At 43.2% G+C, this 24,697-nt stretch overlaps 1 protein-coding gene and 1 non-coding gene across 2 annotated transcripts in view; both read right to left on the bottom strand.

The window, feature by feature from the left end:
* Positions 1 to 24,697, bottom strand: part of NEGR1 (neuronal growth regulator 1) — a 544,743-nt gene that overhangs the window by 87,862 nt on the left and 432,184 nt on the right. The gene's annotated exons all lie outside the window — the stretch shown is intronic.
* LOC136650619 (U2 spliceosomal RNA) lies at positions 1,792 to 1,982 on the bottom strand. The gene has a single exon (XR_010794447.1). It is a non-coding gene; the product is annotated as a U2 spliceosomal RNA (small nuclear RNA).

Here is a 24,697-nt window from a genome sequence, read left to right as displayed (position 1 = left end):
GCTTTTCAGGGAGGGGGGAGACAGGCAGAGGGTGGAGAGGGAGCGGGGACGAGACATGACGGGGAGGTGGGGGCGGAGAAAGGGTGGGTGAGAGGTGTGCCAGGAGGAGGGAGGGAGGTGGGTCCTGTGGAGCTCTGCTCCACCAGATCCAAGGCATTCATGTGGGGCTCGGCACCCTACACGATCATCTTACCTCCGACCTTTTGGTGGGTGGTAAAGTGAGCAGCCCCATTGCGGGTTGAAAGTCCCCTTCTCCTGAGGCGCCACCCGTGGCAAGCTGAGGCATTCAGGATATGGCAGCAGCCATTCTTGGCGCCACTGCAGCCCTGTGCCCCATGCAGCTCAGGATTGGGCTGTCAGAGTCAAACTATGTGTCATGTTTTAGGGCAGGGGTCTCCTGGGGGCCAGATGCAGCCCAAAGCAAGCCTCTTTCTGGCCTGCAGCCAACCTCTTGTCTCCTGAAAGCCTCTGGCCCACTCAGCTGAACGTGACCAGAACTGTGCTCTGATTGTGCCTGGAGGGTGTTCTGAGGGCCAAAGAGGTTGAATGAATGAGCCAATCATTCATTCACTCATCTAAGTTCCATCTCTAATTTATTTATTTAAATTTTATATTTAAATATTTTTTTACTGGCCCTCTACACCACGCCAGATATTTGATGCGGCCCTCTGGCCAAAAAGTTTGGAGACCTCTGTTTTAGGGACTTCTAGCCACTTCAGGAGGGAATCATTTGTGGCAGACTAGCACAGGGCTAAAGTATTAACCCTCACCTTTTCTCATACCCTCAGACCAGAATGGGGCACTTGCAGTTCCTTTTCGGGGGGAAAAAAGTGAACTTCATGTACACCTACTGTTTGATACCCATGCATACATCAAAATTGCAGATGATTAAATCAGTGGATTTTGTCCCCCAAACCCTCCAAACCTAACCTTGAGCTCCTTGGAGGAAGGTTGGTTTATAAATGTGAAATAAAAGTACATCTCCCAAAATAAGATGTGGTGAAATAGAAAGCTTTACGTAGCACTCTTTTTCATGGCTTAATTATCTACAAAATTATTTAATGAATAATCAAAATAATCAAGAAAGGAACTTGCAGTCAAAAACAAGGAGGAAAAACAAGTAATGTCAAAGAAAACTGTTATCTAGGCTGTATTAGATAACGCAACAGTTAAATTTTCCTGAAAGAATAGGACATTAATTTTAGCTGCCTGTTTGTGTAACATTTTATGCTGCAGTTTACTCATAAATTACCAAGATAGCTTTTGCATCATGGATCTCTGAAATAAAGGATGTCCTAAAATTTGTCATTGGTAGCAATCTGCAATGGAGACTCTTTGAAAGATAATGTTTACAACACACTGTATACACACACACACACACAATATGTGTGTGTGTGTGTGTGTGTGTGTGTGTGTGTGTGTGTGTATATATATATATATATATATATATATATATATATATATATAAAACACAAACATGAGCAGATGAAATGTGCTATTTCACCAAAGAACTAAAAAGGCAAATCTCTGTGCTTCTTTGAACACATTATTATCCTAATACTTCTATATGACTATGTTTGCTTTTTAAAAAAAACTTTTAGGCAGTAAATGCCAAGGACTCCACACCTAGCTCAAAAATAATGGAAAAGAATTTACAAAAGAGTGTGTGATATTGAGAACAAGTTTCCATTAAAATCTGTGTTGTCTGGAGGAGTTCATATGACTAACCTACAGATTGTTTATTATGATCAGTGGCGTCACTAGGATTCTCGTCACCCGGTGCGGGAGGCCTGTGCGTCACCCCATGTAGTGGGCAGGGCAACACCCCAGGTGGGTGTGGTGATGTACCATCACCCCGCCCCCACTGGTTTTTTGGCTGTTCCTTTTGTTAGAACACAGATATTTCAATGTGAACATATCAGATATTAAACTGATAAGAACAGATACTACACTTGATGTTAGCCAAAAGGCCGAGAAGCGATTGGTTGATATATAACATAATGGCCTTATTCCTCCAAATTCTGATTTTAGTGATTTTGAAAACTTGTAGAGTCTCACACACACCCCATGTCAACTTACTAACACCTTATTGCAGCAGTTCTCAAACTTTTAGCACTGGGACCCACTTTTTAGAATGATAATCTGTCCAGGACCCATTGGAAGTGATGTCATGGCCAGAAGTGACATCATCACACAAATTAAAATAATTATAAATATTTAAATTAAAATAAAATAATTAAATAAGGGGGAGCCAGACCTGTTCCACCAAGTGAATCTACTCTGAAGTAAGTCCTATTGTGGTCAATGGAGCTTACTCTCAGGAAAGTGTGGGTAGGATTGCAGCCTGTGAGCCCAATCCTATGCCTGTCTACTCTGAAGTAAGTCCCATAGTGGTCAATGGAGCTTACTCTGTAGTCTGCATGCAATAACAATCCCCCAAAAAGAATCAGTGAGCTCTTCAGCCCTCCCCAGTGCCCAGTTTAAAGTTCTTCTATTTCAGGTACAACAGAATAAAGACCCACCTGGCTTCACAAGTGCAAAATAGAAAACTTTCCCCTTATCATTCAAGCCTCTTTTTTGTTCTTTTTAGGGGGGAGGCTTCCTTCTGGAGCAGCTCCATCGGATCAGGACCCTTCTGGTGTCCTCACATTCCGCTTTGCCTGGCCTGACCACCTGCCAAGGCACGTCTGCCTACTCGCGAGTAAATGCGACTGTGAGGTTGCTTTGCTTTCCATAGGGTTCCATAGACTGGGAGGGAGGCAGCTGGGAGGGAGGAACCTCCTTCTCTGGTATTTTGGGGGCTGCACTCATTGGATGAGGACCATTCTGACGTCCTTGGAGCCTCTCAGCCTGCCTCGACTAAGGCAAGTCGCCTACTAGCGAGTAAATGCAGCCACGTGGCTTTGTTTCAGGCTCAGGCTCGCAGCTGCGAGGGGGGGCTTCTCGGGTGTTTTTGGGGGGCTGCATTAATTGGATTGGGACCATTCTGGTGTTGTTGGATTCCTCTCAGCCTGCCCTTTCCGACAGACTATGGCAAGTATGCCTACTCATGAGTAAACGCACACTACAGCTCACTTTCACTTTCCATAGGGCTCCAAGCATTTTTTCCTTCCGGTTTTTTGGCCATAACTTTTGAACGAAAGCAGCGATTTCAATTCTGTGTTCTTGCACTGCATTCCGCTGGCCATTCTGCATCCAACGGTGTATGGCATGTTGCAGTAGCGTCTAACCCCGCGATGTTAGCGCGTCCTCCCCCCAGGGTGCGTCACCCCCCCAGCGTGTCACCTGGTGCAGCCGCACCCCCCGCACTCCCCTAGTGAAGCCAGTGATTATGATATCATTGTTTAGAATATCCATATAATCCATATTTCAATCAAAGAAAGTTCACAAAGCAGTTTAGATATCAAAAGAAATGCAAACAATGGTTCCCTCTCCCCATAGACACCAGCAAGATGGAAGATGCTCTGCTGGGATTCCTCTCCCTGCTACATATAAGAAAAACACATGTAAAACGCTCCTCTTTTAAGAGTTCTCAGCAGGTTTTCATGAATTCTTCCAGTGGATAACAGAAATAATTGCAGAAGATCACATGGTTGTTGACAGAGGATTCTGGGTTTCATGTGGCATAGTCAAAACTGACCAACAGCTTCCAGTTCACACATGCAAGCAAGCAGTAATCTTCTTCTGCATACAGAATCACATGGATAAACCTTTGTGTGAACCTCGCCACACACAGCCATGTTCCAGTACCTAGGAACTGGTTTTATTTTATTCAATTCATAACCGCTCTGAGAGATAATACATACATTACATATGGCCTGGTGGGCTGTCATTTTTAGTTAGAGGTGGGGGGAGGTTTTGTGAAACAGAACAGATGTGTATGTGGGAGCGGTTCAGAACAGAGTCCCACTGCAGTTTTGCTCCCAATCGTGCTGCCCAAGTTCCATTTTAAAGAGAAAAAAGATTTCTGCTGAAAGCTAGTGGAAGCTTAAGCATGTGGGAAATGGTGGGGTTCGACTGAGAATAAAACTAAGGCAGGGACACAGTTCTAAAACTCCTCAAGCTCCCTCCACCATGGGTCTATTTCAACCCTCACCCAGTCCCTATTATGGGGGGTAGGTGGGGAGGAACCCTGGGCCACATTCCACGATTGGTGTAATGATTGGTTGATCTGTAATTAAACAAGACAAAAATAGAATCTGTCTTGCATCTAGTGGATATGAATCAAATTAAGTCTGCATTAAACCTCCTGCACTTCACTTGAGACTTACAAAACTACAAACCATAGGGCTTGCTGACTTACTTGTGATATTTTAGTTATTCCTAATAAAGGAATTATCCTTTATATATGGGCAGGAGGTCTGGTCTAGAGGGTAGAGCCACCATTTGCCTGAAGGTAACATCCACAAGGTCGCCAGTTCGAGGCCACCGGCACCGTGCGACCTTGAAGCAGCTGACAAGCTGAGCCGAGTTATTCCATCTGCTCTGAGTGTGGGAGGATGGAGGCCAGAATGTGAAACCAGATCAGAAAGAAACATCTGAATGTTGTGGTTCTTGAAAGATAGAATCTTCTTTCAATTGTAAAAATCCCTATGGGGATTTAAATAGCCTGCCTATGTAAACCGCCTTGAATAAAGTCTTGAATAAAGGCCAAGAAAGGTGGTATATAAATACCTGTATTATTATTATTATTATTATTATTATATAACACAAAGGTATTACTTGACCTTTGGTATTATTTTTTCTAGTGAACCAACATGACTATTCATAATGCGTCGTACCCTAAGATTCCATCACTGGAAGCTTTTCTCAAGGACCCTAATTATGCAGCCACAATTGGTCAGCTCCGACCTGTGCCAGAGATATGGCTGGAGCAAGTTCGAACTGATCCATGCAAGCAGATCAGGACCAGGAAAGGGGTTAGGATACAGTGTGTGCTGGTGCCACTGATCCCATCCCTCTCCTGGACCCAATCTGCCAGTCCTCTGCCCCATCTCCTCCCTGTTCCACCCTGTCCCTGAACTCCCTCCACCCCATGCCAGATGTATCTGCTCAGTGGGCATCCTTTGCTCCACTGGCATGTGTAGGAAGGCTCCAGCCTTCCTGCTGGCATGCCAGCTACTATCGCCGTTACAAAGTGCTTTACATAGCTTTTGTGACAGCTTTCTGTTGCAGGGAGGTTTGGGTGTGTGTAGGAGTCTCCAGCAGAGCAAAATCAAACAGCAGCACAACAGAAACTCGAGGCTGATGTCCAAGGCAATCTCTCAGAAGGCAAAGAGGCACTTGACACGAGAGAGTTAGGTTCCATCACCAAGATATATTATATACAAGGATATTTACAGCAACACTGGTCAGTCATACAGCAACACACATATACGGCATCCTGATTCCTATTCCTTAACACTCACCACCCTACACGCTCACCCTCACTCACCCCCTCACTCACCGAGGAGTGTTTGTCTTCGGCCTTGGTATATGCACAAGGCACACCCACAATCAGCTGCACAGAGTCAGCAATCAGAAACAGCTGCTGCCTGTTACTTGCTACAAACTGACTGTTCACCACAGCGTTTGTTACATTCCCTCCTGTGCACAGGACCTGAGTGATTTCCTGGGTTCAGACCTCAACACTTTCATTGGTGGAACACGTATTCCACCTGCGCTGAAGGTGGATAGGATTGAGTTGAAAGCCAATGAAAGAAAAAGGTGAATAATGAACAACCTGAATGAATAATAAGCAGTCACTAATAACCTGGTTTTCATCTTATTCTTCATGGTAATGAAGTGTCATTTTTGTTACTGAGAAGTTCAATTGATCAAAGGCTTGTTTAAAGCCGCACAAGAGATCTCAAGGGCAAGGACAAACTATGGACAGATGCAAAATTGCAGGTGTCTGAATGTTCAACCCTAACTTCACCTAAAGTCCCTTGTGCCAGCCTAGGAGGGTGGCAAACATGCCTTAAAGCACATTTGCGCCTCCTGAGGAGGAAGTTGCATGGAGGCTGCATCCATGCATGGAGGCTGCATGGAGGCTGCATCCAGCCTCCGCGGCAGCTGCTCCCAGGTGAGTTGCATTGACCGAGTTCGGCCAGCACAGGGGTCTAGGGAGGGTGGGGAGGAGGCAGGGAGGAGGCGGAAGGGAGGTGTTCCAGGGCGGGGGAAGGGCAGTCCCGGGGTAATCCTAACATGGTCCAAGATGACAGATTCTAAGAAAGCAGAAAAGTGATAGCGAGGCTATGAACAGTGTGGAAAAGTGAACTGAGATACATGATCACTCTCAAAGCACAAGAAAGCAGGGTCTTCAAATAAAACCATTTGAGAGCATTTTGACAATTCCAGTGAGGAGCTGAGGGTCTAACAGGCACTTAAATTGTCTGGCCCTGCTTGTGAACTTCCCTAGGGCATCAGGCCATCCACTGTCAGAAAATGCTAGGCTAAATCCACCAGCAGTCAATCCCAGTGTGGCAATTATTTTATTTTCATGTAAAGATTAAGTTTCAGAATGCTATGGAAAACCAATAGACTCTCCTATTTAAAAAAGACTTTCCTGTTTCAGAAGAGCTAAAGCCTGAGTACTGGACCTATCTGTTTATGTTTGGCTGTTCCCTCTGCAGTAACTCAGTTAGGGCTGAAAAAGTCCTTTGTCTGGAACTCTGAAGATCCACTGTGAGTTGGTACAGACAATAGTAAACTAGCAGCCCAGTCCCTGCGCAGTGATGCAGCAGTGCCAGCACAACTTCCACTGCATCCTACAGGGGACTTTTGTCTTCTGGAGGTCTCAATTTGTCCCCTTGCCCCAGGGGAAATCCCAGGTAAACTCAGACCTGCGTCAGCAATATCGCTGGCAAGTTCACATGGATCTGTGCAGGCGGATCAGGGCTGGGAAGGGACGCAGGGTTCAGTGTGTGCTGCTACCGCCAATCCCCACCCCTCCTGGGTGTGATCCACCCAATCTGCACCTACCCAACCCTAGTCTATCTCCTTCCTCTTCCGCACCCCCCCCCCCCGCCCTGCACCAGGCTTATCTGCTCTGGAGGGCCTTTGTCACACCTCTGCATGCAGGAAGGCTCTGGCTGTGCTCCTGCAAAGCACAGGAGCACTTTGAGGCACTTTTGTGGTAGCCAGCACTGGCAAAACATGTGTTCTGCTAGTGCTTCCTATCATCAGGTTCAGGCAGCAGATGGATCACTGGCACTATTTCTTATATAGTACATTTCTGAGCAAGGTGGGATATGTTCACTTAGTAATCACTGAGACCATTTGCAGCACTAACTATATTCCTGTGAAAAAGGTGCCATAATACTCTTCATATCCCAAGCTCTCTTATTCCCAGGCATAAGCAACACTTGCTTTCAAATCTTCAGTTTTAAACTGGGCTGAGTTAGAGGGAAACCACTAGTTTAGGCGTTATTCCTACAGCTGCTCAGCATGGAACATAAAGCAAGTGACAAAGTACTGACTGCTCTTTATAGTTTGCACTTTCATTCATGTGTATAAATAGAAAACCCATGAATAATGTAAGACATCCAAAAAATTGTTTTCGATTTTGCTCTTAAAATCCATCTGATTAGCATTACAGGTTGAGACTAATTATTCGTGTGGGTTCTGTTCCAAGCACACCCATCCCTTCACCAATGCAAAGTATCTTTCTTTCATGTCACCATTCCAATGTCAATGTCAGTGCTCAGGGAGAAGGGAGGGGTCCGAAGAAGAGAGAAGGACTGATGGATTGTTAGCTTGCTGCCCTCTCTCTCTCTCATTAAGGAGGCTGTTGTTAAAGGACTGTTCAGTTTTTAAACTGATTTTAAAGGGATGCATTTTTTCCCCTTCTCCAGGGATCAGCACATTCTTTCTCATTTGCAGGGGCCATTTGTGTTGAGTCAAATCCGTGTATGAAAAATCTGTGTATAAATAGGCTAGACCTGTACTTCAATAATTATACAGCCTTATTTTCAGAGGTCTTTCTCTAAATCTGCATAACTAGCTTTGTATGGCAATAACTTGCAGCCCAATCCTATGCCTGTCTACTCAGAAGTAAGTCGCATTATAGTTACTAGGGTTTACTCCCAGGTAAATGTGCATAGGATTGTAGCCTTGGTGTTTTAGAAAGCAAACAGACAGATTGGAATGGTGACATTTAACGCTTGCTAGAGGGATCCCTTACTGTTGCACAACATCCCATCATATTGCAACATAAATTAATCAACACTTCATTCAAATTACGCATTACTCAGTTACATGTTTCCAATTTTCTTGTGTGTTGTTAATGGGTGGCAGACTGGCCTGTCTGCAGCAACCCCAGCAACCCCTGGAGCCAAGGTTTATTGTTGGGTTGGTGTGTTCATTTGGTGGACCTTCTACTTTATCTCTTCATCAAACTAAACACTCCAATGCAAGAATTGGCCTTCTCCAGGCTCCTAGGTCGGTCACTAGTGCCAAAAAGTGATGCTTTTGGCCTTTGCCCAGGCTCAGACCTATTTGCTCTGCTAATGCAAATGATGGGTCTGAATTCCGAGAAATTTTCTTTAGATTGTTTAGAAAAAGTTTTCAGGGTTGTATTTGCTTAGAAAATATACAGTTACATTGGATGCACCATAGAGGTTGGCCCTCTTTTGTCGCAAGTTTGGGACCGACGGATTTGACTTATTATGGGTCCCGCCCTGCATCTAGAGGATCTCACTGAACCTCCTAGACACAACTGAAGGTGCCTTCTGTTCATGTCTGGGAGGTGTTCTGCATGTGGCCTCCCCATTCCTCAGAAGGCTTCCCAGAAACTTTTGAGCAGCACTTCCAGTTTGACAAAAAACCAGAAGTTTTTCCTCTGGGATTCCTTCTGAGGCATGTGGAGGCAGTGTGTGTGTGCACACCTCAGGACACCTGGAAGGCATTTTTGGTTGCATTATTATTATTATTATTATTATTATTATTATTATTATTATTATTATTATTATACCAATTTTCAATAAAAAGTTCACAAAGCAGTTTAGAGAGAAAAATCAAATAAGTAATGGCTTCCTTCCTTCCCTTAAAGGGCTCACAATCTTAAAGGTCCTCTGAGGGCCCCTCCCACAGATCTCAACATCCGCAGGTTCGTAAACCACGAGTGGTCCCGTGAACGGATCACCTGCAGATACCAAGGGCCAACCTGTACATGCACTATCATGAAATCACTATATTTTGTGTTTCTATTCCTTTATAGAAACACACACACACACACACACACACACACACACACACACACATTTTTGTGCATATTTTGTCAGTTTCCCTACATTGGGAGCAAGCTTAAACTCAATAACACCAGTCTGTGTCATTCAGAGCTGGGATGCAAATGACTTCTGCTGCTAGACAGAAGGGGGGCAGGAAATGCAATTCTGATTCAGCAGCTAAGTGCCCAATCCTATACTTACTTAGCACTTTCGCTGAGCTCTAGCTCTGGTACTGTAAATGTGCTGGAAAGCACATTTATTGCACCTGGAAAGTAGGGAGTGCTGGTGCTGGGCCAGCACTAGTCAGATGCTGGGTTTAGCACCAACAGGAGGAGGATGTGCTGCTGCCGGGAGTAAGTGACACTGCCAGGCAGTGATGCAGCCTCTGGGGAGTGGAACAAGGGGAGGAACAATGGGCAGGGGAGGAACTGGGGCGAGAGGGGATTGGACTGGCAGAGCCCTGCTCCACTGGATCTTGAACTTCGTGTTGGGTTCTAAGTTCAAAATAGCTGGCGCAGATGTGAGGAGACCCATTGCCAGGGCTTGGGCTTTCCTTGGGGGAAGGGGACATGGAGACTCCAGGCAGCACTTTGGCACAGCTGCCCCAGCAGGCACAGGGAAGCATAGGATTGAACTGTAAGACCAGCAAAACTAGTTCAGTCAGTTTCAGGTTGATGGGACGGAATGACCGGATAGCTGGCACTCCTCCAGTCAAAGAGACAGATGACATCATTACAGCCAAAGAAGAAAAGTAGTTTCCTGGCCAGAAGCTCTCTCTCTCTCTCCTTCCTCTGGACAGCCCTAGGAAAGTCCACCATGGAGTTGGTGGTTCCATCATCCCAGAGATTCCATCAGAGAAGGAACTGAGAGGTAGAACATCGCTGGCATTTTATGTTTTAGAGTTTGTCTTCCCTAGCTGTGCAAAACTCTTTCAGACAAGCCTCTTTCAAAATTTGCAGTCTCTACTCTGAGCTAAAGCACATACATGACATTCTGCAGGGTCTCAGGGACATCTGCTGGTGGCCCATATAATTGCAGGGACCCCTTTTTTGCCAAATTCAATTCTCCTTACTCTTTTTTTTTAAAGTAAATTTGGTTTAGTCATCACCATTTTTCTTTTTGCAAACTTTTAATACATCTTTTACAGTTTAACTCTGAGACTGCCTGGTTCTTGATACAGGCAGTACAATGGATCGTCATGTCTCTTTGCACTGCAGACACTACCGTGAGAGTAATTTTGATAGGAACCCTGGATGTTCAGTATTGTTCTAACATGGTTTCTGCCCAGGGAGTCCTCTAGCTAGCCTTGTCTCCTAAGCTGGTGGTAATGGATTGAGGCTGCAGTTCTAACCACACTTTCCTGAGAGTAAGCCCCATTGAACAAAATAGACTTCTGAGTAGACCTGGTTAGGCTTGTGCCCTCACCCTGCCAAAACTTTTCTCCATTCAACTGTGTCCAAACAGGGGAGAGAAAGGAGTAAGCATGCTGACCACTGTGCATTACTGACCTGCATCTCTGACTACCTATCTCTTGACCCTGACACACACATAATTTTGAGGTAGTATTAAACTGAGAATTGAAAGTGTTACTGTTAAGATCAAGAAGCATGTGTATGCATATGTTCAATAATAAACTTTCATTTCAGATAATAACACTTCCCATGACATGCTAATGCTTCTGCAATGTTTATTGACTACATCTGAAAATAGAAATCTTTCATGAAGGAGATGTTACACAAAAGTAATTTACCTTTTATCATGCTATGCCTAAGTTTTTGCCTCGATGGCAATTTGCAAATATGTTCTTTGATAATTCCTGTGTAATTACTGTGCTACTGATCCATGATGAATTGAAATCCACAGTCAAGGTTCCTTAAATGAGTCATTACAAATTTGTATAAATGGCATCGCAAAATGGGCTTCATGGTAAAATTCATACACCAGATAAAATTCGGAGAAAAACAAATTCATTAGATGATATTATAGTTGTAAAATTATACCAACATTGAAAGAAAAAACACTTGCATTCAACTGAATCCAACTTCCCGTTAAAACATATTATGTAGTCCTCATTTTTGCTCAAAATTAGAGCAAGTAGGACTTCAATGTCTAATTCAATGTGTTGGTTATGACCTTTAGGGCGCAATCCTAACCCACTTTCCAGCACTAACATAAGGGCAATGCAGCTCCAAGGTAAGGGAACAAACATTCCTTTACTTTGAGAAGGCCTCTGTGTTTGTCACCCAACTACAGGATGCAGTACACATCCCATTGGCACAGCTATGCCAGTGCTGGAAAGTGGGTTAGGATTTGGGCCTTAAAGCACTTAATAACCGAGGTGCAGGATATTTTGAGGACGCCTCTCCCCATATGAATCTGCCTGCCCATGACATTGGAACTCTACTCAGTTCCCTACCCCCCTTTATTGAAGTTTGATTGGAGAAGACTTATAGCAGGTCCCCAAGTTCTGGAGCTCCCTTCTCTTGGAGGTCTGTTTGGTTCCCTTGCTGATGGTTGCATTAGCTGGTAAATGCTGTTCAGGTAGTCATTCTGTCAATTTTTCACTTCATTTATACCTTGAGTTTCCCTGTTCTTACTATTATCATTTATTCTTGGGTTGGCTTTGTCCTTAAGCAGCTGAACTGTTCCATATGATGCATTGTTGTGGACGGCAGCAGATTTGTCGGAGAAATTCCTCCCATCAATCCCTGCAGCATGCTGGCAGAGGCTGCTTTGTGACTGCTGTAAAGCAGCCTCTCCTGGTGCAACAGCAGTTATGCCAGCGGAGGAGGAGGAGAAGATTGGGCTGTGAATCTATTTGTGATTAAATCCTAGAAGTTTGTGAAATTATGTTTGTGCTAGCTTATGTGCTAGCCACCCTGGGTCCCTTTTAGGGAGAAGGGCGGGATACAAATAAAGTTTATTATTATTATTATTATTATTATATTATTATATTATTATTATGTTTGAAAGCATAAAATGATGTATTTCTACATCATTTGTACAAATTTGTACATCATAAAATGTACAACATTTGTACATCATAAAATGTACATTTGTACATCATAAAATGATGATGTAAAAAAATGTGATATATAATAAAATTTCAAGCATCTTCAATCTTTAAATTCTACCATAAATAAAAATGTTTCATCTTGTAAAGGGTTAAAAGGAGGTGGAGGAAGTGGTGTCACCAGCTCAGGCATCAATTGGGGTGGATGCCATCCTCCTGTGCTGTGCAACATTCCCTTACTCACTTGAAGTGATGTGTAGCACCGGGAAATGGTTTGATGGTGATGTGATGACATCATCATGCACATTACAAAATTGCATCCGGGGTGACCATTTGTAGCTATTCAGAGTATGGGAGGTGGAAGTGTCAATCTGCCACCAAATGCAGCATGAGCCTCTGCTCAGTAGGGGCCCAGGTGGCATGGATGTCACCCCCAGATGCGTCATCTGGGGCAGACTGCCCCGCCCCTAATTTGCTATACTACTGAGTGGAGGTGGATTCCCAGTGGAAGCAAGAACAGCCAGTAAAGTCACCTAGCTACTTCTTCACAAGGTGTGCTTGGTGAAAGGAGACTCTTCCTGAACAGACTGCTCTCAGCAGACAATACAGATTACAAAATGATGTAACAGCGAAGGCATTCTCTAGCCTTTAGACTACAATTATTATTTTTTTTTTAATGGAATCACTTCTTAAAATCAAGTTTAAACTAAAAAATTCAAGTTACATTTTTTAAAATCTCTACAAAGGTGTCCATCTTTCAGCTTTATAAAGGTCAAGCTCATAACAATTTCCACCTTCAGGAAAATGACTTACATAAAAAGGAAAAGATAAGCCAGGAAATTAAAGACAACAGATTTTCATAGGAAATAGTAGGGACATTTAATTTAATATTTATCAGCACTTTATGTGGAATAATTAACGTCAAGCAGCCTCAAAAAGACACAATAATTTTTTTGTTAATGTAATAAGGGAGAATTGTCCATTTCATGCAAAGAAAAGAGGATTATCAAAACTGAAACTATCAGTGACCCTTAGGATAAGAGTGGATTTTATTTAGCTCTGTTGCAAGTTGTTCATTAGTGTTCCAAACCATCACACAGTTCTTCTGAGCTTTTAGAAGCGGCCTGCCTTTCATCCCTTACTCTTAATCAGAAGTTCTCAAATTGCCTGTTAGGCTTCCTCTGCATCAGACGGCTAAGCAGAGGAAGAAAACAGCACCATTGAGATGATGGGAAATCCTAATTGCTCCCAGTGAAGACAACAAAAGCGACTGAACGCACAGTTACTTTCGAAGCAAAAGTATAATCACTGGGAGCAAAATTTCACATGTGAAATGAGTAAAGGGTATTCCCATTTTAAAGAGAAAAAAAAAGTGCAGACCAAGCAACAGTTTCATAGCCAAATACTGCTACTTGCCCTTGAATATATATAGAAAAATTGGACTCTCCCCCTGGTATCCAATGAATTCAGAACTACAAAGAGAATGGAGAATGCCAATACATGTACTGTTTGTACGTTCCTAGTACGTAGTGCCAGCTTCCACCATCGCACCTTTTTTGATCATTGGTCTGCAGATATAAATATTGAAGATGGTTTAGCATGTCATAAGGAAGCAGGGAGAGAGGAAGCAGTTCCACACTTCTTATAGTGCTTCCCAGGCATGGCTGGAGCTGATCAGTCATCACCCATTTGAGCCCCTTGCCTAAGAAGGGGAGATGAGCAACCAGCAGGTCATTCATTGGACAGGACATGTTTCACAGGACTTGTTTGTTATGTCTGAGACCTCTCACTCTCTAAGCATTCACCGCTTTCTGAGTAGTTGCACCATCTTGTCAAGATGCTGTCAGCCAAGATAAACAAAGGTTAGGCCTGCAAGCAGTAGACCACACATCTAAAGCACCTTGACAGCATCTTATGGCTGAAGAAACAGGAAATGATCCAAGTAATTGCAGCAAGATGGGGCTATGACCTCCCCCATCTGAGCAAGCAGAGAAATGCAGGTAAGGGGAAAGATTAAACCAGTAGATGGCCAGAAGGGGGTGGCATGATAAGTACAGCAGGCACCGAAATGCGCTGTGTAAGCAGCCCCTCCCCTTCATTGTTGGAACCACTTGGAACAGCAAGAACAATGCAAAGGAGACACCTCCAAATTGCTCTCGCTGCTTGAAATGGCTCTGACGTGGGGGAGGAGCTGTTTAAAGGGTTAATTGAGGTGTCTTGCAAAACTTAGTGCTTCCCCCCCCCTCCAGGAATGCTCAATCTTCAGCATCTCCAGGCCCAATCTCCAGCATCTCCAGATAGGGCATAGAAAACCTTCTGCCTGAAACTTTGGAGAGCCTTTGCCAGTGAGTGGCTGAGCTAGAAAAGCTGGTGGTCCGACTTCCTAAAACCTTCCATATTTGTCATGGCAGATATTCTTCCATGATGGAAGAGTGTGACACTGCAAACCACCCTTGCTGGTTTCTGCACAGATTCCAAGAACAGAAAAGACAGAAATGAACAGTGGAAGCTGCCTAGGGTACGGTTTATCCTACTTTCCTTTCACTGTGCTCTGCTACATACTCCTCCACTGCTGTGGGGAATCTTGTCCACCATATCCATAAGGTTTAGCTGAGTCATGGATACAATGAGAGTCGATTTTTCTTTCCCAGAGCACTTTAACTAAAGATAGAAATGCCACTTGAATCATAGAGCTCCCTGCTTTAAGGCTGCTCACTGAATAAAAGTGCACTTAGTCAAAATACTATCAAGGACTGAAGCTGGGGCAGTAATTTTGTAAGACAACTGCATTTACATGTCAGTGTCATCCTCATAATATCAGCTCATCCTTTGAAAGTTTCCATGGAAAAACCATTTTGAGACCAACTCAGGAGTCTGAGCCAGGTTGCTTGTAACTGTTAATTTGGAGCTGAATGGCATTATTAAAAAAAAATTAATTATATACTTTTGCCTCTAAATGTCTCAAGTGTAAAAGCAAGTCATGGCATCTATTCCTAGCACACTCTGGTTTTTATTTCACTCTGAAGCAAAAGGTTTTTGTAAGTCCTTCAGCTTTCAGAAATATTGTCAAAAGCATTCAAAATTCCCATGGGTTTCATACTTGTTGGTTTAACATGATAATTTGGTAGCTACACATTTATCTGGATCTTTATTTTTTTAAAAGTTTTTTAAATCCATCAACCTGTATATATTCACCTGCATGTTGTGGCCATCATCAAAGGCCCTGCACATCCCACTGGAGTCTGAGGAGCGACAGGTGGAGACTCAAGGTGGAGATTTTTCAGTGGTAGGCCGCTGTTGGAACTCCTTCTCCCTGGACAAAGTTTTTGTTTCAGTTGATCTTTACATGAATGTCTTCAATTATTTAGGTAATCTAAGGGCCCTATCCAGAGCCCTGTGTGCCAGCTTACCGCTGGTGCACACTGTCGCAAATGTGCCATAAGGCTGTGGGCCTTACTGTGGGCCAGCACCAGAGCTAGCCCAGCACAAGCCTGTGCTGGGCCAGCTCCAGTACTGAGACTGCATTCTGCCACCAAATAGTCACCCGGATCACCTGGTGGCGGAGAGGTGCGTTCCAAGGTGGGGGAGGCAGGAAGAGGGCAGGGAGGAGGTGTGGTGGGAGAAGGAGTAGGAATGGAGGTGGTGGGACTGGTGGAGCTCTGCTACACTGGATCATGAGCCCTTTGTGGGACCACACAGTCTGACATGAGACTCTCCGATTCTGTGGCAGCTCCAGAGCTGCCATAGATTCGAGTAGCCCTATTGTGGGGCTGCTTCCTTTACCTGGGGGAAGGAGAGGAAAGTCCCCTTTCCCTGAGGAGCCACCAGTGGTTGCCTGGTTGTGCGCTAGATACTGCAGCAGCCATTTTGGTGCCATGGCAGCCCCATGCACCGGGCAGTTCAGGATTGGGCTGTCTGCCCTGCTCGCCATTTCTGTTCTGCCCTAACATAACAGTGTTTTTTGATTATTCTTCTTGCTTGGTTTTTAATACTGTTCTATGTAATGCTGTAAGCTACCTTGATTACCCATGCAGTAGGACCAAAAGGCAGCCTGTAACTATTTTAAATAAAATAAAATACATTTCACACATTGATTCCAGTCCCAGTGTTGGCATTCAGGTGGAGACAAAATTCCAGAGTGAACATCTTCACAGCCCAGTTGGTGGAATCTTCAGTACCATTTAAAAAATAATGCATCATTCTTACCTAGTAAAAAAAAGAGGTCATTCTGTAGCTAAATATGATTGGCGGGAGCAATGCCTGAATGTGTGCTAGGGTGTTGTATTTCCACTTGGTGAACACTTTCCCCCTTCTTTAATGTTCCCCTTAAAACTTCATTGGGCAGGGTGACACTTTTTCTTGGAGGAAGAAAATAATTATGAAAGGTTCCCTTTCAGCTGAACTGCAAATGAGAAGGCACATACTTGATATTATTAAAGGGTTAATTATATGGCCTGTACTCTATGTGGACTTTTTTTAAAGGAAAAATAAGCAATACTCTTTTGCAATCTGTTCTTTAGGTGAAAAAACATAGTAAACAATGACTATTTTGAATGCTGCCTAGGTGCTATCTTGCCCAGCTCACAGCACTGTGAGTTGGATTCCAAAGCCCAAAGTGAAATTTACTATAATTACACACTGGGGTCATGACTTTAATTCCTGAGGGGATTTCAAGAAAAACTGCAGTCCCTTATAGACCAAATCTGGCGCTACATAAAACAGCAGTTAGAGATTATCATGATTTGTTTTCAGGGTTTGCGTTTTGTGAAATGGAACAGACCTAGAAAAGGAGGTCTGGTGGCTTGATGTAGGCTGCTGGCTGACACTAGAAGCAAAAGCATGAACATAAACTAAATTTCCCTAGAGAGCACCTTTCTTTTGCAGAGATGACAAAAGGGATAGCTCAGCGGTGTTACTGAGCTAAAATCCAGGAAAACCTGTCACAGTGCCAAATGCATTAAATACTGTACAATAAAATACACTGGTCAATAAAGAGGCACTTTAAAAATGTAATGACAACAGACGCCTGCAAAGTATTTGCAATATTTCCATTCAGTCTGTTAAGCACAATGAGCATTTAAAAATAATACTCCAGATCCTGGCAGATTATAGAAAAAGCAGTCACCTTCAGACCCTTGTTCATATGGAAAACACACACACACACACACGTTGGGAAATAACGATGGAAAGCACAATTGAATGGAGCAGGTGATATCGCAAGTAAAGGATATCAATAAGGTACTGCGGTGTCAAGTCATTATTCTGAATCAAACAGAACTGCCTAATACAGCCCACACTTGTGGCAGATCAAAACCAAACCAGACTGGCTGCAACTATTATTTTTGTTTTGTGAGGCTGTCTAAATCAAATGTTTTCTTTATTCTGATGCCCAGGGGGGAGATTCGCATGTCCAAAAGCTTGTGCTGTCCCCATTTATTTTGCACAGGCAGTTATCTCAACACCTGAGGGGGTGGCAACAGCCATTTTCTGATGCCATCACCAATGGTAGCATGGGGAGAACCAGCATGTCCATATATTGCAGGGTGGAAACAACCCGTCCTTCCTCTTACACATGGGTGGTCAACTGCCTGTCATCTGTATGGATGACTAATGCATGAGATTAGAAGTCTTCAGTCTGTGCTGCTTTTTATGCAGTTCAAAGAAACATTCAGATAAAACAAATCTGAGTGAGGTCCAACTCCAGCTTACAGTTTGTATATAGGCAAAATACACACAGGAATGACATGAAATGCTTAAATAAAGTAACTGGTAAATAATGTTTTATTTATAATAATAATGAGTAAAAATGACACTCCATTGGGACCCACCTAGGTTTATGAGTGTTTTAAAAAGGAGATCTAGAAATAAATATTTATTTATAAGTAATAATAACCAGAAAAAAGACCTTTGAACCTCCCTATAGTCAAACAAGCTTGGAAACTGCAGGAGCTCAGCTCCTTGAAAGGCAGTTAGCAGCTATCTTGCAAACTGCAGGAGCTCAGCTCTTTGTAGGGTACAACTACAGTATTTGATTTTTGAATAGCTTCAGGTCTTGAGGAAATTAGTTATCTGATCTATCCATCACCATTTGGTGACCCACCAAAACAGCTTGCGACCCACCAGTGGGTCCTGACTCACATTTTGGAAACCTACAGCTTAATAAAACGTAAACTATCATGAACTTCTTGTTCCTGTCAATTCAGGATGTTTGCACTTGGAACATCAATCACTAGTAGTCAAGCCAGAAGCATGGGTTTGTGGCATGTGGACCACTTTGGCTAGAGAAAAAGAAACCACATCATCCACTTCTGTGCCATTACTAATGTAATGTCTAGGACAGAACCTGACTACCTGGAAGTAGCAACCTTGTTGTAGAAGTAAGTCAAGAATTGATCTAAAAAAGAAGGGAGAAAGGAAGGATAAATGCTGTTACCTTTATTGTGCAACTTTGCATACAAGCAAGAAGATGTTCTTCTTGCAGTGAAGATACAGTGAAGATGTTCTGCTTGCTACTGCAAGGAAAGTAGCTAGGAAATACTATTGTATCACATGACACTGCTATCAATTTCTTTCTACTGCCACTACAGCAGATGTTCGAGACAATGTGGTATTTACATTTCGCCATACTTATTACCATATCTTAACATTTCTATAGCACCTTTCATCTCCAGAGACCTAGAAACCTAGAAAGGGAATACAAAACAGATCACTTAATCCAGCACTAAAATGAATCTGTGGCAGCTGCTTAACAACATTATGCAGTGATCAAAACTTTGAAATATGCAGCAGAGTCTCCTTCTAAATGTATAATTGTTCATGTATAAATGTTTTCACTTAGTCAAGGCAGTAATTCTCAGCTGCTTCTAGTGCTGGAACCAATAGCTTGTAATGCAGGACACACAATGGCCTAATAACATTATTTTTTCCTGAGCTATACAGCAAATTGATAATGAAAACAAACAAAAATATTTATATTTTCAGAGCCTACTTGACAGCCATCACTTACATCAGTATCTGACAGTACAATCCTACATAGATCTTCTTAGAAGTAAGCCCCACTGAGTTCAATAGGACACTCTTTGTATAAGATTGCAGCCTTAACCTTACAACATTAAGCCTACACTATTAAATATAAACAATTAAAAAGGACATTTAAATCAGTGTAAATAATAGCAATAGTTACTCTAACACCACATATCACATATTATCATTTCCATGTCTAGGGGACAGATCTGGGACGCTACCATCCCTGTAGGGCATGTCCCTTAAGGGGGAATGCCCTAATTCCAGTTCCCCTGGTTGGTTGTGACCCACCAGTTGGTCTCAAACTTCTTAGAGACCATAGATGCTGCTGCTTGAATTATACATGCCATGGGGTGTGACTATAATGATGATTGGGCAGCAGTGCTCCCCCCAAGTAACAGCTTGTTTAACCCTTGATGCACACAGCTTAATCTGCCCTGTTAGTTTTGTGAACCATCAAAAATGGGGTTGTGACCCACTGGTGGACCCACAGTTTGAGAACCGCTATATTACACTCACATTCCCCAGTTAGCCTGCACCATTTTACACATTACCAGGAAGGACAAAGCTTGCTATCATGGACTTCTAACAGGAAAATAAGAGGTGGCCCTTTCTGCCAGCTTAATCGATGGAAAAACCCAATGGGTTGAGAGAACCACGGCTAGGCAAACTTTAAGGAGCATTCTGCATGCAAAGCTGCACCCCCCATGCACTTCAAAAAGCCACACTTGAGGACTTGTGGACATTCCAGAATGGCGTTCAGTCCCGGATGGAAAGACGGTTGCAGTTGGAGAAGGGAACTGGCAGATACTGCCAATCTGGTGAACACAAAAGTGTCTTTAGCTGTTGTCCACTGGATTCAATCCAAAGTACCTCTAACTGAAAACCTAAGTACAGTTAACAGGGAGCACGTGCCATTATATGCATGCAAATAAAACATCAGCACGAGAATACAGTCTGCAGCGCAAGTCTCCTTTATACTTTTTGGGTATTGGAGCAGTTAAGTGTGTGCATATCCTTAGATAGGAAAATATTTCAATTGCCATTTTAGCAATTTGCATACAGATCTTGCAGTTTCTTTTTGTTTACTGTATAATTTAGTAGCAATCATCCTACTCCTGGTTCTCTGGTTGAAAAGTAAGTGAAAATCATATCAGGGAAAGTTAAGGTTAGTCTGTGTTTCAGGCAGTCTTGATGATTTGTTTTCAAGGAAGTGTTTTTGTTCTAACTTGGCACTATGCTAATTCAGAAGCACGGCTTGCATATTTAAATAAGGCTTAACTCCTTTTTCCATTGTCTGTGCCATAGTTCCTCAGCAAACAGGGTCTTTTATCTCGGGTAGGTACCGTAATACTATTTATTCCCTTGGGAATGGGTTTAATGAATCATAAAATGCATGCTTTTACTTATAGTCAGGACTGCGCTTTCTCCCTTTCGGAGCAGAGCAAGTTCTGTAGTAAAAAGAAAAAACCCTACCAAGGAAAGACTGCAAAATACTTGCCGTCGACCCCTAGGTGGCAGGCTGGGACTGTCTAGCATACACACCCAGTTGGTTAAAGGGGTCTCTCACTGTGCCCACAGAGTTTGCAGCCTATGTTTAAAACACACAGAAAACATACCTGCAAAATAATCAATCTGCAATGGATTAGGGGAAGGATCTTGTCACAAACAATTAGAACGTTGCCATTTGCACAGCATTGTGAACCGTCACTCTGCGTTCTGCTGCTTACAGGTTGTATCTCACTCTGTCACCAGTTGTCCACCAATGTTGTCGGCACGCTGTCATCACAAACCTCACAAGTGCACTGGTCAGCTAGCAAGGGTAAATGAGATTCGACAACACTAGAATGTCCTCTCTTTAAAACAAATGTGTTTTTCTGCTGACTTCTGTAATTCCTTTCATCGGTGAATTGCTTACACGTGGTTTCCAGTAATCTATCATCCAGGCACTGAGTATGAACACACCTGCTTAGTTAAAACAACATCACAGCATCATCCAGGGTTAACTAGGTGTCATCTGTGCTTGCGTTTTGTCCTCATAAATACAGCAGCTATGGGGGGGGGGGTGCGTGATTATGATGAGGGCTATGCGGTGCGCAGGGAAAGGGCTTTTAACTCTTTTTCCTAGTGCTGCAGTCCTGACAAAAACACAGCCCTGAGTTTCATGGAGTAAGCTTCCATTCCCGGGATGTAATAGCTAGTGTTTTAATTGCAACTGTAGCATTAGGAGAAAGGTTTAACTGCTACATCTCCATGTGTGATAGCCAAGATATCAGGCTGCCCAGTTGCTACTATTTTAGTTAAGAAAAACATTTACCATCTGGTTTCACCTTCAGTGCCCTAACTGGATTCCTCCAGCCCACAAACTCCTTCTGTTGCACAACACCTCCAAAATAACAATCCTTATGGTCATCTTATGACAGTGGTTCCCAAATACCTAACAGGGAGTTGGGAACTGCATAAGTAGTTGCAGGGGTGGGGGGAATGGCAGCAATGCAATTCTCAGAATCTCCAGAAGGTGCAAATCATGATCAGAAACCACTTAGCGATAGAAAACCAGAAGTGGTTTCTAATTATGATTTTCACCTTACCAGAGGCTTGGGGAGCCCTGTGGAGGTGCTACGGGGCTCCCCACAAACCCCGGAGGCTGGTGCTAGCTAAGGTAAGTGGAAACCTTTCCCCTGTCCCCAGCAGCGGCGTGATCCTAGGGATCATGTCACTGCCACTCCCCCTGCCCCCCTTTAGGGGGGAGACACAGCTGCTTCCCAGGCTTGTGGGTCATGACTCACCAGTTTGGGAACTACAGTTTTATTATAATCTCTTTTCACAACTGTTTGCAAGAAATATTTTGCACTGAATCTTACAGCTTGTTACAGCACTGTCTTTATTCGCTAAGATCTGCATACTTTTACGTGTTTCTGTTTTTAATGCCAATTTTGTGCTAAATATATAGTTAGATATTCTTATTGTTAAGTCAGTATGCATTTTGTCTATGAATAAGTTGGATCCATGCACAAGATCAGTTGCCCTGTGCTAACAACCCCCAAACTCACTTAAATCTCTGATTTGTTTACATGGTGAGCCAGATGTTGAAGTTGTTCAGGGGTTCTTTACTTACCTGGCTATCATTCTGGGATGTGAATGACAGCAGATTGTTTTGTCCAGTGAGTGCAGTTCACAGTCTCCTAGAGCAACATGGCAACCTAGAGATCAGCCAATTGTATCAAGATGGTGCAATTTGAAACACCCTGGAATAATTTACTCACATAGGCAAGCGGGCTTGTTACAAAAATGAGTTGACAAATCTTGACTCCTGTTTACATAAGACATTCTTATCCAAAGCAAAGCCTTGAAGTACTTGTGGGATGTTAGTACAGAATGTCTAAACACAGGTATTATTAAACGAAACAGAGTGACATGTTTTTTTCAGTAAATCTTTTTGAAATGAACATGATCGGGCATGACTACCCAAATATGAATGACTATTACAACTTTGTTCACAGAACTACCACCACTACTGCTTTGTACCCAAGACACAATTTGCTGTTATTTTCTGCTCGCCTATGAGTCAAACTGAAATGCTAAAATACCTTGCACCTAGGTCTACTTACAAGCCAGACACAGGTATGCTGCACTGGTGTACTGGGAGGAGGGGTTGGGGGGCAAATGCCCCAGGACACCATGCCTGAGGGGGTGGCACTGCCACCCATGGCCCCCCCACTGCTGTGCTGCTGCCGCCACCCACCCTCCGGAGCACTCACGCAGCATCCTCTAGCCTTCTGAAGCCTCTGGAGGGCCATTAAACATCACTTCTGTTTTTCCGACGAAAACTGGAGGTGATGTTTAAAGGCCATCCGGAGGCCACAGAAGTCTTTTGGAAGACTAGAGGACACCGTGCAAGCCTCTGGACATGACCTGTAAGTGGGAAACGGCAGTCTCCTGGGGCTGGCATTCTGCTATCCTGGCCCTGGGCAGTATATGGGTCAGAAACACAATTGGTATGCTGAGTACCCCACAAACTAGTTAGGGGTGCTATGTATATGGCTCAAAAGTCAGCCTTCTGCCGTTGCAATGTTCATCAAAGGAATGGTGTCTGGTGTATCTTCTTCAATACCTTAGAACCCGATGATGGAAAAAAAGATAGTCTTTGTAACTCTTCCACAATTGTCCAAATCCTTTTTGAGAAACGAAGATTGAAGCAGCTAATTACCAAGTATTCCAAGAGAGTCGGAATTTTGCCAAAGTTGAGGTGCGTTGCCTTCTACTCTCACAGAATCTGTTGCTCTAGGGCTATAGTAAGGCTTTGTGACAGAATCATGATAACAATCAGTTTGTCTTCACATGCCAATTGTAGCTCTGCAGGGGAATAAAGATAGCTGGCCAACAGGGGCTCCATATCCTTAGACAGTATTGGCAGCTTTTCTAATTACCCTATTCCAACCGCTCAATTATTTGTTGTATCTTCCTAATGTATCACCAGCTTTTTATTTATTCATGCACATTTTAATTAAGAAATCAAAGTCTAATTTTAAAAATATGGTGAACAATATTTTTTCATGAGATTCTATTTACTGTAACACTCGATAAAATATGTCAGTGAATTGCTTATTGTCAGCTAATTGAATTCGAAAAGAATTATGCACAGAGTGGGATACTGGAACAACCACAGCTCCAGAATACACATACGCCAAAATAAACAGCACATTTCTATAGGTGACAACTTGCACTTGTCACATGACTACCATCACATGACCCACTCCTTAACTGTATATGACACAATTGCCTCATGCCTGGTTGATGAGATTGCACAAGCCAAGACAACCCCTCTGCTTAGCAGCGGCTGAAATAAATTCACATCTACTTGTGGTGGGGAAGGGTGTACAAGCCTGAGACTTGCTTCCATATCTTGCTGCATGTATTATGGACATGTTAGGAAATGCTGCTTGGTGTGACAAATGGGATATATGCAGAAGACGGTTTAGGAATGGTGAGCAATACACAGCAAACTTTCAAAATCAACTTTGTAATGACATTTATACAAAACAGTGCATCTCTGCACAGTGTTTATGTGCAGCTAGAGAGGGTCACTTAGGGCCTGCAAAATGTCAATTGGCTTTGTCCATGTGCTCCCTACAATCTGACACAGAAATCCAATTAAAGAAGTATTACAGGTCAACATCCTGACAGCTCCCTGCATCATACACTGGTGACTTAAATGGATGGTGGGTTTCAGGAAAGCCTTCCCCCAAATAATACTGTGGCATTGCACTTGGCCACAAGTCCAACTCATGTACTAGGGTCATGTGTGAACCAGCCCTGAGAATCAGATCCATCCTGGCCTGGGTTAGCTCAAGCACAGTTTTTTGAACATCAATGTATGCTGTACTCTGGCTGACCCAAAATGGACCCGGATGATAACAAAACAAAAACAAACAAGAAATCCTGCATTCTG

The sequence above is a fragment of the Tiliqua scincoides genome, chromosome 4, assembly GCF_035046505.1.
Source record: "Tiliqua scincoides isolate rTilSci1 chromosome 4, rTilSci1.hap2, whole genome shotgun sequence".
NCBI lineage: Eukaryota > Metazoa > Chordata > Lepidosauria > Squamata > Scincidae > Tiliqua > Tiliqua scincoides.
Note: the sequence above shows the minus strand (reverse complement) of the source record. Positions and strands in the feature narration are given on the sequence as shown.